The sequence below is a fragment of the Chlamydotis macqueenii genome, chromosome W (assembly GCF_036417535.1).
Source record: "Chlamydotis macqueenii isolate bChlMac1 chromosome W, bChlMac1.mat, whole genome shotgun sequence".
NCBI classification, from domain to species: domain Eukaryota; kingdom Metazoa; phylum Chordata; class Aves; order Otidiformes; family Otididae; genus Chlamydotis; species Chlamydotis macqueenii.
This window is the reverse complement of record NC_141592.1, coordinates 6,420,842-6,434,818: the sequence shown is the minus strand read 5'-3', so window position 1 is coordinate 6,434,818 and position 13,977 is coordinate 6,420,842. Positions and strand designations below refer to the sequence as shown.

The 13,977-nt window shown below is 44.2% G+C and overlaps 1 pseudogene; it reads right to left on the bottom strand.

Moving 5' to 3' along the window:
* The window catches only part of LOC147596558 (Krueppel-like factor 9), a 37,960-nt pseudogene extending 25,214 nt beyond the window's left edge, over positions 1 to 12,746 (bottom strand).
* Between the last annotated feature and the right edge of the window lie 1,231 nt (positions 12,747 to 13,977).

Genomic DNA, 13,977 nt, shown 5'->3' with positions numbered 1-13,977 from the left:
AAAGCACACAACTATAGAAAGCTGAAATAAGGAACTCTTTTGCCATCAGGCAAGAGCAAAACCACTTAGGAAAACAGGACTGTTTGCATGAAGACAGAAGGGGGAAGGGGAGGGGAAAAGAAAAAAAAAAAAGAAAAAAAAGAGAGAGTATTCCCACAGCTTCAACACACAGATTCAACTCTGTGTGGTTCAAATAGGAGAATCTAGCATACCTTCTTGTCTTTGTCTTACAAGATCCTTCTGAAGCTCTGTGGCTGCTGGAACTTGAACTTTCCAAAGAAATCTTGGTATCCTGAAAAGATCTGGTCCTGAACTACAATCCTTGACTTAGACATGACCACAATAAGCATTTTTTTCTTCTTCCTGTGAACCCACTCAGCCATCACTCCTGTGTTTCATAGAATCATAGAATGGTTAGGGTTGGAAGGGACCTTCAAAGGTCATCTAGTCCAACTCCTCTGCAAGGAGCAGGGACATCCCCGACTAGATCAGGTTGCTCAGAGCCTCATCCAACCTGGCCTTGAGACACTTTTCTCAGTGTCTCACAAAGTATCACAGGTTCTGTAGATGGATGAGTGCAAAGAACATGGTCCAGCTTATTGCAGGAAGAAAGATGGACAGGCTTTCTTCCTTGCCCCAGAATAGCTGTTATCTCAGGTCTCTCTTACTTTTGTCTTCCAGTGTCCTTGTTTCCCCCATACACTCTGAATGAACAGTTTCCTGTGGGACACGTGGACACTCATTCAAAATCCAAGATATTCTGATGAAGATGAATCTCACAGGCATCTGTACACCCACTTCTGAGCAGCGGACTGGAAGCATTTCAAGCAGCCTTTTTCCTCTTCTGAGAGAGTCCAAAACTGGATCATTAAAACATGGTAACCAAAACTACAGATGTTGGTGAGAAACAGCACAGAGCAAGATCAGCAGTAAGGATGGTATGTACTATTTGTATAAAACAAGAACTTCTAGAACACTTAAATCTCAACCAGCTAGTCTTGCAATGGATTTAACAGACCCCTAATCAATGTCAGGTGATTACAGGAGAGGCAACAGATGGATAATTTGCATCAATAAGTTTATTCCACCAGCACTCAGGGCTTAACACCACAGGTTGATTAAGGTGTTAAAAATGCCATCTTCAGCAAGTAGACTGCTCTGACATCCTCAAAACCACCACTCAACAGCTGCTTACATGTGCAGGTGTTTGAGTTTCTTTAAAAAAAAAAAAAACAACACAAAACAAAACCCAAACCTAGATGTAAAACCACACACTAAAACCCAACTCTACTGAGCTGTTGGGAGTCCTAGCTCATGTCTGAATCCCAGTGAGACTCAACATTACTGTTACCCCCATCTGATACAGTGTCAGATGTAAGGAACATCCTTGTAGCTTCTCTACTGGGTTATATCCCTCCCAGTATGCCTTAGAAAAGGCTTTATTTGAGGGATTGTGCTCCCTTACGTCTATCAGTCAGGGAAGCTACCTGGGAGATGAAAGACCTCACCTGAGAGTTAAATTCACACTTTTCATAGCTGAGAGGAATATCCTCAGCAATAGACTCTCGGGTACTCTGGGGCAAGTCTCTACCTCTTTCCTTTTCCATCTTTTCTCAGTTTGAACTTCCTCTATTTTGCAGTAATATTTAAATATTAACTGAGCGATGGAGAGAGACCAACTCATAGCATGGTGCTTAGGGCACTTACCCGGTATTGAAAAGCACTCGGTTTAGGTTTCTGTTCCATCTAAATAATTAAATTCTTGTTAAAGAGGAACAGCTTCAACAGGGTAAGGAGCAGAAACTCCAGTCAGAGGGGCCTCTTTCTAAACTCCACAGAGCTGGGATTTGAAAACTGGTCTTTCAGCTACTGATGGCATTTTCTAATTACTGAGCTAGTGTTATGGAACTTGTTCCCTCTCTCCTCTCTAGCACAAAGATGAAACTTTGCTTCAGAAGAAGGTTCATGGTTAGGTATCCTGAGCAAAGATAGGACCATCTTTCTCTCCAGCCTGGAGTCAGGCACTGAACTACTGACATGCTAACACAGACAGCCCTATGCACAGCTGGAGCTCCCTCTTTGAGGTGCTTGGCTCTCTTTATGCATTTGGGTTGCAAAGGAAGACCTTTCTTCAGATTCCACTTGGTGACCTGGCTCTGCAGAGATCAATTTTGCAAGCATCTGTAGAGCTAGCTGAAAGTAACCACAGTCAACATGCCTGTAGGGCCTACCACAACCAGGTGGACAATGCCTAAGCTCAGTTTGCTTAGAGCACACATTGTCCTCACTGCAGTGTACTCTTCTGTTCTCTGAAGATATGCGTGAAGGAGGTTAAGTGGTGGTTATCTTATCAAGTTGCTCATGTACAGACAAGCTTAACACTTGTGGCCAGAAATGTCAGTGTGTAATTGCTTACAGCAGAGCCCAGTCGTGTAGAACAAAGTCTCAGTCATGATCTCAGACCCTACTGCAAGCTAGGCAGAGAGCCCCCTATTCTTACTGTTTCTATGCTTTTATACCCATAGTTCCTCTAACCACCACCAGGTGTCCCTTATCGTCTTCCCACCACCAGATGTCCTCGATTTTGCTTTTCTTCTCTTGGAAAGTCCCTTATTTTTCAATCCCAGGGCTTCTGATATTCATTGCCCCCAACACAGAAACACACATGGTTGCTGTACTTAATGCCTTCTGTCCATCTTTGATGGAACTGAGGTACATTACTGGTCACAATTTTATGTGTATTCAGAAAGGAATATAATTTTTATTATTTTAATATTAATTCATTAGTCAGTATTTCAACAGACTCTTCCTTCAAGTTTAAGGTATTTATAGAGTGTTCTCAGGCTATTCACAGTCACCATAGCTTACATCTAGATGATAAACAACATTACCACAAATAAACATTTGAAGTATGCTTTACCATCACTACCTCAGAGTTTGGCCTTTTAATCTTAACTTGGCTTCTGCCTGCTCTTCTGGCTGCAGGTTCGGGAGCTCTGTGAGACAATGAATGACAGCATGGTACAAAACAGCGCTGCAATTAATGATGGGGAATGATCATTCCCACATGGATCCTAACACCTAGGAGTGCAAGAGACTGTCCTGGTTTCAGCTAAGATGGAGTTAATTTTCCTCTCAGTAGCCTATGTGTTTTGGGTTTCCTAGGTGAAAAATGTTGTTGCAAGAGAGACCAAGGTCACTGTCTGGCTTCCCAGGTTTCAATAATGTGCAGGTGCAGGAAGCTGGGAGGGATATAGCCAGAACAGTTGACCCAAACTGGCCATAAACGTCATGCTCAGTACTTGAGTGGGAGGGTAAGCCGGTGAGCTGTCTCCTTTTTTTCCCTCTCAGCTGTTTGGAATCATTCTGGGATTGTTTACAGGTTTTCTTTTGTTCTGTGATTGCTGCTCGGGACAGGCTGTATCAGTCATCCAGTCGGGTGGTGAGAAATTGTGCATCATTCGTTGTTCTTGTTTGTTTGTTTTAAATTATTATTCTTCTTATTATTTTTTCCTATTATTATTATTTTTATATATCTATATAAGTTATTTTTCTTTTGTTATCCTAGTAAACTGCCTTTATCTCAACCCAGGAGTTTTCTTCCTGATTCTCTCCTCTGTTCCCTGGGGAGAGGGAGGGTGATTGAGCAGCTGTGTGGTATTCAATTGCTGACTGTAGCTAAACCATAACAGAGACACAAACTTAAAAAAAAGCACAGGTGATGCCTACCACATGGTCTTTGAGATCATAACACAATAGCATGCAGGAGCTCAGTAGAGCTGCATTTTCAATACAACTATCTGGCAACAGGAGTCACATCCTTATGGGCAATGCCTCCTCATTGCTTCTCTCCTACATGTGTACTTCCTTACATAGATTGAATTAATATAACCCATGCAAGCTTTTCTGGGGTGTTTTCCCCACTGTGAAACATACATTCACTTAATTTATGTTTGCCTACTTTGCTCAGCTAGCAAAGCTTCCAGTTAATATGATCATATTTCTCCAATACCTGGAAACATGTCTATTAGAACTCTAAGAATTTGCATGTTTTTTATAAATCCTTGATAACAAGGGTTGCAGACAAAGGTCTGGGTTTAGAAAAAATGTCCTGTTGGCTCCACTTTCTGCTCTTTAGTCTAATTGTAAAGGAACTGGCAATGTGTCATTGCATTGCATAAATTTCAGATTATGCTCACATAAAATACTCAAAAAAGCTCAAGTAGAAGACTGCCAACATATCTGTATGCGTACAGTCTGTCAATCTAGTGATAATCTAGAATACAAATAACAAAGCAATACAGTCATAGAATCATTTAGATTGGAAAAGACCCTTAAGATCATCAAGTCCAACCCTTAACCTAACACTGCCAAGGCCACCACTAAACCGTATCCCTAAGCACCACATCTACATGTCTTTTAAATACCTCCAGGGATGGTGACTCAACTATTTCCCTGGGCAGCCTGTTCCAATGCTTGATAACTTTTTCGGTGAAAACATTTTTCCTAATATCCAATCTAAACCTTCCCTGCTGCAACTTGAGGCCATTTCCTCTCATTCTATCACTAGTTGCTTGGGAAAAGAGACCAACACCCACCTTGCTACAATCTCCTTTCAGGTAGTTGTAGAGAGCAATAAGGTCTCACCTCAGCTTCCTTTTCTCCAGACTAAACAACCAAACTAAACTGATATGGCGCCTGGATCAATGCTATGATATCTATATTGCAGCACTAATCAGCTGCTGTATGTGTCTTTTCCTTCTACCAGAAATACTCCTCAGATTCACCTTGTAGAATGAGCATCTATGGATCCATGCTTCTGCCCACAACCTACTATTATCAATTGGAACAAAATGTCAGAAGAGTTTAAGAGTGTAACTGCCTAATGTTACAAACTTTGTATTGTTTGGACCTGATTTACAAGATGGCAGTTGGCTATAAAACCTAGTTAGAGGGAAAAGTTTTCATACAACAGGATTTTTTTGTGCATCTAACCTTAATTAAGAGTACCTGATGTAGATATGAACTTCCCACCAAATTGTAGCACTAAATTTTGGGAAGTGTCTGGAATTTACATACACCCCCTCCCCCCAGGTGAGTTAATTTCTAAAGGTCCTGTAAGAGGCATCTCACAAACTAACATTGTAGTACCTTCTCTATCCCTCTTTTCTAACCAGGAAGATCTGCTATGAGCTGCCATATGCCCTTTAGCTGGCTTGCATTCACACCATCATAGCGAGAGTGCATTCTTTAATTTAGTTTCTCCTGCCATTTTTTTTTCCTTTCTTTTGGTATCTTGTCCTTTGCTCAATGCTCCCTGCTCAGGCCTTCTGGCTGAGATTGCTTATTTACTCTCATCTGTCTATCTTTATTTTCCCTGGAGATCCTCTGGTCTGCACATCCTCCTCTGTTAAGTTCCCCCCTCCTCATTTTTGAGGCTAATAGTAAATCTACATGTTACTGGCCATATCAAACCTCTAAAACTACCTAAAGAAGTCTTTGCATTTTCAAGCTAATACTCTGCATATCTGTTCTTTCTTCCAGGGCTCTGGTCTTGTGCACATCTTGCCTATGTCTGGGCCTTTTTCTGTACTCAGAAAGCCCTCAGGGGAAGTCTGCAAGACTTGTCCATGCCACCTCAAAGACTGTTGTGCAGAAAGACCACTCTTGTAATCCATCCTGCTACTACCAAACTTGATCAGAGTTTACCTGTCCTATTCTCATAATACTACTTAAGTATTATGAGACTAAGGTAAGGTCACTTCATATTTCATATCCTCCACCTGCCTGCCAGACAAACAGCTTTTGGCTTGTGAGCTTTGGGATAACACCATCTTTTATCTTCCACTCAAAGTGCCACGTACCTCAGAGATGCTATGGGAACGAATTCACACAATCTTACCCATAATAGTGTTCCTGTTCAAGAAATCAGAATTTAAATAATAAATTCCAAGCTACTTTTGGATAGCAGTGATAAGACAGGAAAGGTAGTAGTTTAGTTTCAGTGATAGGCTTGTCTTTGTATCATAGGCTTTTGCAAGTTAATAAATTTTGAATTTAGGTATACATCTATTGTGGTTTAACCCCAGCCAGCAACTAAGCACCGCACAGCTCCTTGCTCACTCCTTCCCCTTCAGTGGGATAGGGAGGAGAATCAAAAACAGTAAAACTCACACACTGAGATAAAGTCAGTTTAAAAGGACAGCAAAGGAAAATAAAATAATAATGATCATAAAAGAATATATAAAATGAGTGATGTACAGTGCAATTGCTCACCACCCACTGACCAATGTCCAGCCTGACCCCAAGCAGTGATTCTCCCCCCAGTTTATATGCTGAGCATGACGTCATATGGTATGGAATATCCCTATGGCCAGTTTTGGTTCGCTGTCCTGGCTGTGCCCCCTCTCAGCTTCTTGTGCACCTCCAGCCTTCTCACTGGCAGGGCATGAGAAGCTGAGAAGACCTTGACTTAATGTAAGCACTACTTAGCAACAACTAAAACATCAGTGTGTTATCAACATTATTCTCATCCTAAATCCAAAACACAGCACTATATCAGCTACTAGGAAGAAAATTAACTCTATCCTAGCCAAAACCAGGACAACATCCAAGACGGAATGAAGAAGTACCTGATTATATCACAGAAACACTGAGGGTCTGTCAAGAAATGAAAGGCCTACCCTCTAGAAAAGAAGAGTGTTCAGATTTCCTTAGCTTCATCCCGGAAATTCTATTCCAAGTCATACTGAGTTCAGTGGGAATGGTGGCACAACCAAGGGCTGCTTGCTTAAGTAGGAAGTGAAGTACCATCCACTGACTTTTTTGTTAAGATCACTACAGAAGACAGTTTTAGATGGATGTGCTAGGTCTGGCTGGGATGGAGTTAACTTTCCTTGTAGCAGCCCATATAGTGCTGTGCTTTGCATTTGTGGCTAGAACAGTGTTGATAACACACCAGTGTTTTGGCTACTGCTGAGCAGTGCTCCCACAGCATGGAAGCTGTCTCTCCAAATCCCCCACCTGGCTCAAAGGCCAGTAGGCTGGGAGTGGGCAAGAGGCTAAGAGGGGACATAGCCAGGACAGCTGACCTAAACTGACCAAAGGGATATTCCATACCATATGATGTCATGCTCAGCAATAAAAGCTAAGAGAAAGGAGGAGGAGCAGGGGCATTCGTGGCTATGGCATTTGTTTTCCCAAGCAACCGTTACACGTGCTTGATGCCCTGCTTTCCAGGAAATGGCTAAACGTCTGCCTGCTGATGGGAAATAGTGAATGAATTCTTCATTTTGCTTTGCTTGAGCACATAGCTTTTGCTTTCTCTATTAAACTGACATTATCTCAATCTACAGGTTGTCTTGTCTTACATTTTCTCCCCATCCCACAGGAGAGGGGAATGAGAGGGGCAGAGTAGCTGTTTGGCTGAGGTCAACCCACCACAGTCTTCTGGAAATTTAACTAGACTCAAAGGCTCAAGCAAACAGTTATTATACAGATAGTTTTGGTCTCTGAAATACATAATGCCTTTGAACCAACAAGTTTAGAGAATTACTAGTAAGATATAGACCTTTAACCTCTGAACATCAAGTCTTTGGTCTTCTGACTTTATTTGCTCTTTCATGTCTAATTTTCTGTTAGCTGACCAAATATGGCCAAGTGAATTTTTAGATTCTCAACATTACATAGCACAAATCAGTATTCAGAGCTTTCCACCTTGCTTAGTTAGCATCCATGAGTAAAAAGTCATGTTGGTACAAGCAAGATCATAGGTGTGAACCAAAGTCCTAAAGTCATTGTCCAAGACTGAGAGACTGAGGTTAAATATTAAAATTTTAAGACCAGGAAATTTTTAATTGATAGCTGTGTACCTACTTCAACTAAAGGCTACAAAGCAGCAATAAAGCAAATTGATGGTCTGATTAAGAAGTGGAAGGTAGATGGAAGGGATTCAAAAATCTGAGATGAGATAAATAATTAAAAAAAAAAAAGGTACTGAGGAGGGAGCGTTAACACTCCACAATATGTAGTTATGAATAATTCTGGAGGTTCAATCAAATCTCACTGTTGCTATGGAATTGTTCTGCCATTTATAAAAAGTAATTAGCATTAGCAGCATCATTTAGTATTTCAGTTGGTTACTATTAACTGTTTACATTAGAAAGCTCTCAGTTTACTTACTGCTGCATTTTTGTAATGTTTTTAATCACACAGAACTACAGTGAAGGTACATTAGTGTGTCCAAGTTAAGCATTTAATATTTGGAGTTACGTGCCACTCACAAGTGAGTGGCCTTTGTAAGCCTCACGCCACTTCAGAAGATACTTAGAACTATATTGCATACAGCAAGCAGTGTGGGTTGTACAGCATATTAATTTTCATGTTAACAAAATGCTATCCCAATTGATGTCTATTTTGGTCCCCATATCAGGGTGAGTATCTGAGCACTAAGTTGAAGTGATACTAATGTATTTCCTTTGTCACTTGTGAACCAAAGTTTTGCAAGGCATCAGTTACCTTCAGCCTCCAAAAGAGAATTTGAGCTGAAATCTTTAAGTTGATAACATAATAATCCCTAGGGTAGGTATTGAGGTTATTTAAGGGTCATCACTGACCATCTTCTATCCTTGTTCATGGAGACAGTCTTAACTCCACCTAAACGCAGAGTCCACCACTGAAACACATCCAGTAATCCTCCTTCTCCTGACCTCTTGAGCCAAGCACATAACAGATCTCCTAGTAGGGCATAGGTAGATAACCAACTCCAGGTCTTTTGCAATACAAATATAGCTAGATGAACATGCAAGTCAAAGCAACAGAAGTTTAGCCAGTGTTCAGATTTGACCACACCCTACTCACACTGTACTAAATACTAAAGCAATAACTTGCAACACATTCCCTCAGTGATAAATTATTTTTTTACTTTACCACTTACTATTATTGCCAATATACAAAATCCAGAAGTCATTTACAAAACAGATATGAAGCACATGGCTGTGTGTTTCCTTTAATCCATGCCTTTCCTTACTCATACACAGCCCTTTAATCTAGAGAAATTTAAAAATGTCTACAATTACTATGCTCTTAATTGTTAGACAGAATCAAAGGAAATAATAGTTGCTGCAGTAGATTTTTTTTAACCACTGAGTTTCCATTTTGACTAAATCCTCTAAGTTGAATGAGCCACATCTAGGGAGTACAAGTTAACCTACTGGTATCACTTGCAAAGTAACCTAAGTCCCTGAAGAAAGTCTCTTCCATGGTGAGTCTGTGGGGCTGACACAGGTTTAGGTCACATACTTTTGGAATTTTCCCCTTAAGTTCATTTGGTCCTTCACCTGCTTGAGGAGGTCTGCCAGCAAAAGCCAAAAGGTGTAATTCATCACTGTGCAAGGAAGATGTGGCCTCCTCTTTGCAAGGAACTGTGCCAAGATTTAACAGTTCACTTCACATAGCCCAGATGTGAGACAGAATATGGTGCAAACAAACAATACAAACATCCTAGACTTCAGTACTCAAGCCATCATTAGGATCCTGAAACATCCAGTTTTCCTGGCATGAAGTAAAGCTTAAAGATATTAAGGGCTATCAAAACATAGACTGCAAAACTGATTAATTAAATCTGGCTTCAAAAAGGTAAAAATAGTAGTTGAGCATTACCAAATACACATACTTTCAAAGAATAGCAGGAGATTTTTTTTTTTAACCCAAGGCCACTAATTTACTTTTAGAAAATGGGCCAAAAATATTTATTACTACAAGTAAGCAAAATGCCATTAGAGTCTGTTCTGGTTTTGGCAGGGATGGAGTTAATTTTCCTCTCAGTAGCTGGTGTGTTTTGGATTTCGGATGTGAAGAATGTTGATAAAACACCCTGATGCTATGAGCTGTTGTTAATGAGACCAAGGACACCATCCTGCTTTCCAAGTCTCGCTAACATGTAGATGCAGGAAGCTGGGAGAAAGACAGACAGAATAATTGACCCAAACTGGCCAAAGAGAGTATTCCATGCCATAAATGTCATGCTCAGTATATACGTGGGGGTTGGCCAGGGTGGGTATCTGCCTTCCTGGCATCCATCTCGCTCTCTCATTCGCTGGCATCGTTCCCTCTACCTTGCTGGCTCCCTTTTGCTCCTTTGCTGGCTGCTCGGTTTCATTTCTGTGATCGCTGCTCGGAACAGGCCGTATCGGTCATTGGGACATTGGGTGGTGAGAAAACATACATTGTTCATTCTATATATTTCCATATCCTTATATTCTGTTATTATTGTAGTTTTCCTTTGCTATTCTAGTAAACTGTCTTCATCTCAACCCACGAGTTTTCCTTCCTTCCCAATTCTTGCCCCCATTCGTGCTGGGGAGGGTGAGCGAGAAACTGTGCAGTAACTCAGGCTAAGCCATCACAAGTCTCTGAAACTTGCTCATTTATATGAGCAGAAAGTTTGCCTATGTTCTTTCAGAGCTTAGTACTCTGAAGAGTAGTATTTCCTTACATCTTCATATAAAGCTGCTCTGCCACAGCCAATATTGTAGTAAACATCTGCATTGGGTTTACACGGTAAGGTTTTGGTAGCGGGGAGGGGGGCTGCAGGGGTGGCCTATATAAGAACAGATCAGGGGCTGCCCTTGTGCCAGACAGAGGCGGTTTCAACCAGCTCCAAAATGGACCCACCACTGGCCAAATCTGAGCTAATCAGTGATGTTGGTAACATATTTAAGAAAGGGTAAAAAAAATGCTGTGCAGCAGCTGTGAGAGAGAGGAGTGAGAACATATGTGAGAGAAACAACCCTGCAGACACCAAAGTCAGTGAAGAAGGAGGGGAAGGAGGTGCTACAGGTGCCAGAGCAGATTCCCCTGCAGCCTGTGGAGAAGACCCTAATGAAGCAGGTTGTCCCCCTTCAGCCCATGGAGAGAGCCATGCTGGAACAAGTGGATATGACCTGAAGGAAGCTGCAGCCTGTGGAGAGTCCACACTGGAGCAGGCTCCTGGAAGGAACTGTGGCCTGTGGTGAGGAGCCCATGCTGGAGGAGTCTGTTCCTGATGGACTCTACCCTGCAGAGAAGACCCATGGAACAGCATCTCACTGTATCCTGTGGGAGGGACCCCACACTAGAGCAGGGGAAGAACATAAGGAGGAAGGAGCAGCAGAGATGAAATGTTACAAACTGACCACAGCCCCTATTCCCCATCCTCCCTGTGCCGCTTAGGGTAGGGAGGAGGTAGAGAAGTCAGGAACGAAGGAGTTAAGGTGAACCTGGGAAGAAGTGAGTAGTAGTGTTTGAGGTTGGGTTTATTTATTTATTTGTAAAAGTTTGGGGTTTTGTTTCCTCACTGTCCTACTCTATTTTTAATTGGCAATAAATTTAATTAATCTTCCCCAAGTAGAGTTTGTATTGGCCATGACTGTAACTGGTAAGCAATCTCCTTGTTCTTATCTTGATCCATTAGCTTTTCCACCTTATTTTTTCCCCTGTCCTATTGAGGTGAGTGGGAGAGCAGCTAGGTGGGGATCTGGCAACTAGCCAAGATTAACCTACCACAGCATCTATAATGAAGGTGACTGTCCCATAACTAAGAAACTTATGTGCTGTAGCACTGGATCAGAAAGTCTGATTCAAGAAACTCATAAATAAAAGCAATACAGCAATCTTGGAATGTCAGTCAGCGACAGCTTCTCTTCAAGCTGATCTGTTTACCAGAAGTGTATTCCACTTTCCAAAGGTTGCTACCTTTCTAAAAACCAAGATTTTCCACAAGACTTGCTCTTCTACTCCCTGTCTTTTTCTTCCTTGGTCTTTCCTCCATTAATTGCCATCTCTTTCATACCAGGGCTATTGGAGGAGCTGAATTGGGCTCTTCCTTGAGGATTCAGGAAGCCTACAGGGATGCGGGAGGACGAGCCACGCCCCGCTGCTGCAGCCCTGCCCAGGGTAGCCGGCCCCACTTTTACCTCCCGCGGTGGCAGGCGGTCTGCTCACCGGCCGCTGGCCTGGCAGACACCGCACCCGACTAGACCGCACTATTTTTGACAACCCCGAGGGCTCTCGGCCAGATTTACGGTGCCACCAGCGTAGGGCTCACACAGGACCCCTTCTCCACAGGCTCCACACCCGAAGTGTGAAAGGGAAAATAAGTGATATTGCGGCAAACGAACCCCACAGCGTTCACCCGAGGACAAACAACTCCCTCGAGCCGAGCCGAGCCCAGCCCAGCCCAGCCCTGCCCTGCCCTGCCCTGCCCTGCCCCTCCCTCCCGCCCCCCGCGGCTTGCCTGTGTGTACTCGGTAGTGGGCTTTTAAGTGGGAGGACTCCCCGTAGACCTTGCTGCAGCCGCTGTAGGGTCACTTGTGCCGCTTCTCAGCCGTCAACTTCCCTTTGGGGGGCACAGCGTCACACAGGTTGGGGGGCTGCCCCGGCACCGAGTTGTGTGCCGGGCTCGACTTCAGCTCTGTGGTCACGTCACTGTCAGAGCCCGCGTCCTCATCCTCGTCCAGGCTCTCCACATTGCCGCTGCAGACGGAGGGGACGGGCAGGGGCCAGTACTTGTTCAGCTCCAGGAGGCTCTTGGCGATGGTCACCAAGGTGCAGTAGTCCTTCCAAGCGTCACGGGAGTCACATAGCTCCTTTCCCACCTGCTCCTCACCCGGCACTTTCAGCCGTGCCGCCTCGGGCACGGCAGAGCGGTTGGAGATGGACACCAGGCACTGGGCAGCCATGAAGTCCATGTAGGCAACAGCCGACATGGTACGGGAGCAGCCCCCCCGCCGCCGTGTACAGTCCCACTCCTGCTGCTGACTGCGCTTCGCAAGCTCCGGGGCAGCGCGAGGCACCTCAATACACTCCCTTGGGACCTGCTGCGCTGTCGAGACAGGTGCTGCAAGCCATGGTCCGCCAAGCGCTGGAGGGTCAGTCCAGTACTGGGCAGTGTGCCACCGGGATGAGGCTCAGAGACACAGCTGCTGGAGTCAACCTCGAGTAGTTCCCCAGGGGATATTTAATAAAATAATGTGAGGGGAAAAAAAAAATTCAAATTGCCCCCAGGGCTGGTCTTTCACCTCCCTCCCTCCCTCCAAGGCAATATTCAGCAGATGGAGAGCAGTGCTGAGGAACAGCACTTCGTCGGCCTGGGTTTGGTGACAGCTGCAGATGCCAAGGCGCGGCCGCTAGTAGAGAGGAAACTGCTGGCTTCCCCGCACACTCCTACTCAGGAACGCCAGCACTGAACCTCACCCCATTAGATTCGGAGCCTCCCCCCATCGGCCAACAAACAACACAAACCAACTCTACCTTCTTGCCTCTCACTCAGATGAGCCTTTTTGTATGGGAGGGTGTTTCCACCAGGCAGCAGACCCACCAATCCCTGTGCTCTCTTCCCAGACCGCATGCTACTCTGAGTGCCTTGGCGCGCCCGTTTAAAAGGGCGATGATGCAAGGGGAGCGAGAGGAGGAGGATTCACGTCTCTCTTGCAGTTCCCTCGTCGCAGCCTCCTCGAGGCTCAATTCGCAACACCGACCCTGCGCCCTCCTACATGAGGGGTGCGCGATCCTGCCGACAGGCTGCGAGGAGCCACCAGGGCGGCCAGTGCAGCGTGGCATCAAGAGGGTTAAGTATCTCGCTAGAAGTCCTACAGTTCTAGCAACCAGCCGGCTAATTAAAAGTGAGCCAGCTGATGTCACTGGCAAGAGCTCAGCTAATCACAGCAAGGTTCCGAAGGGTGTGCAATACTTAAATCCGGCGGGCCAGCCACGGCCCTGGGGGCCAAGTGGCTCATTCAGGTGCTCCAGAACCTCCAGCCGGCTCTTCTTTAAAACCAGCAGGCCTTCTCTCCATCCAATACAAGAAAGCACAAGTTTAGGGTGATGTAAAATTACTTAATGAGTAGCTTCTGTATGCATTCATATGTGTGTTTTTAGTTGACTTCCTGACTTTCCATCTGGAGGAATCTCTAGTCTCATTTCTCCCTGCCAGGAAAA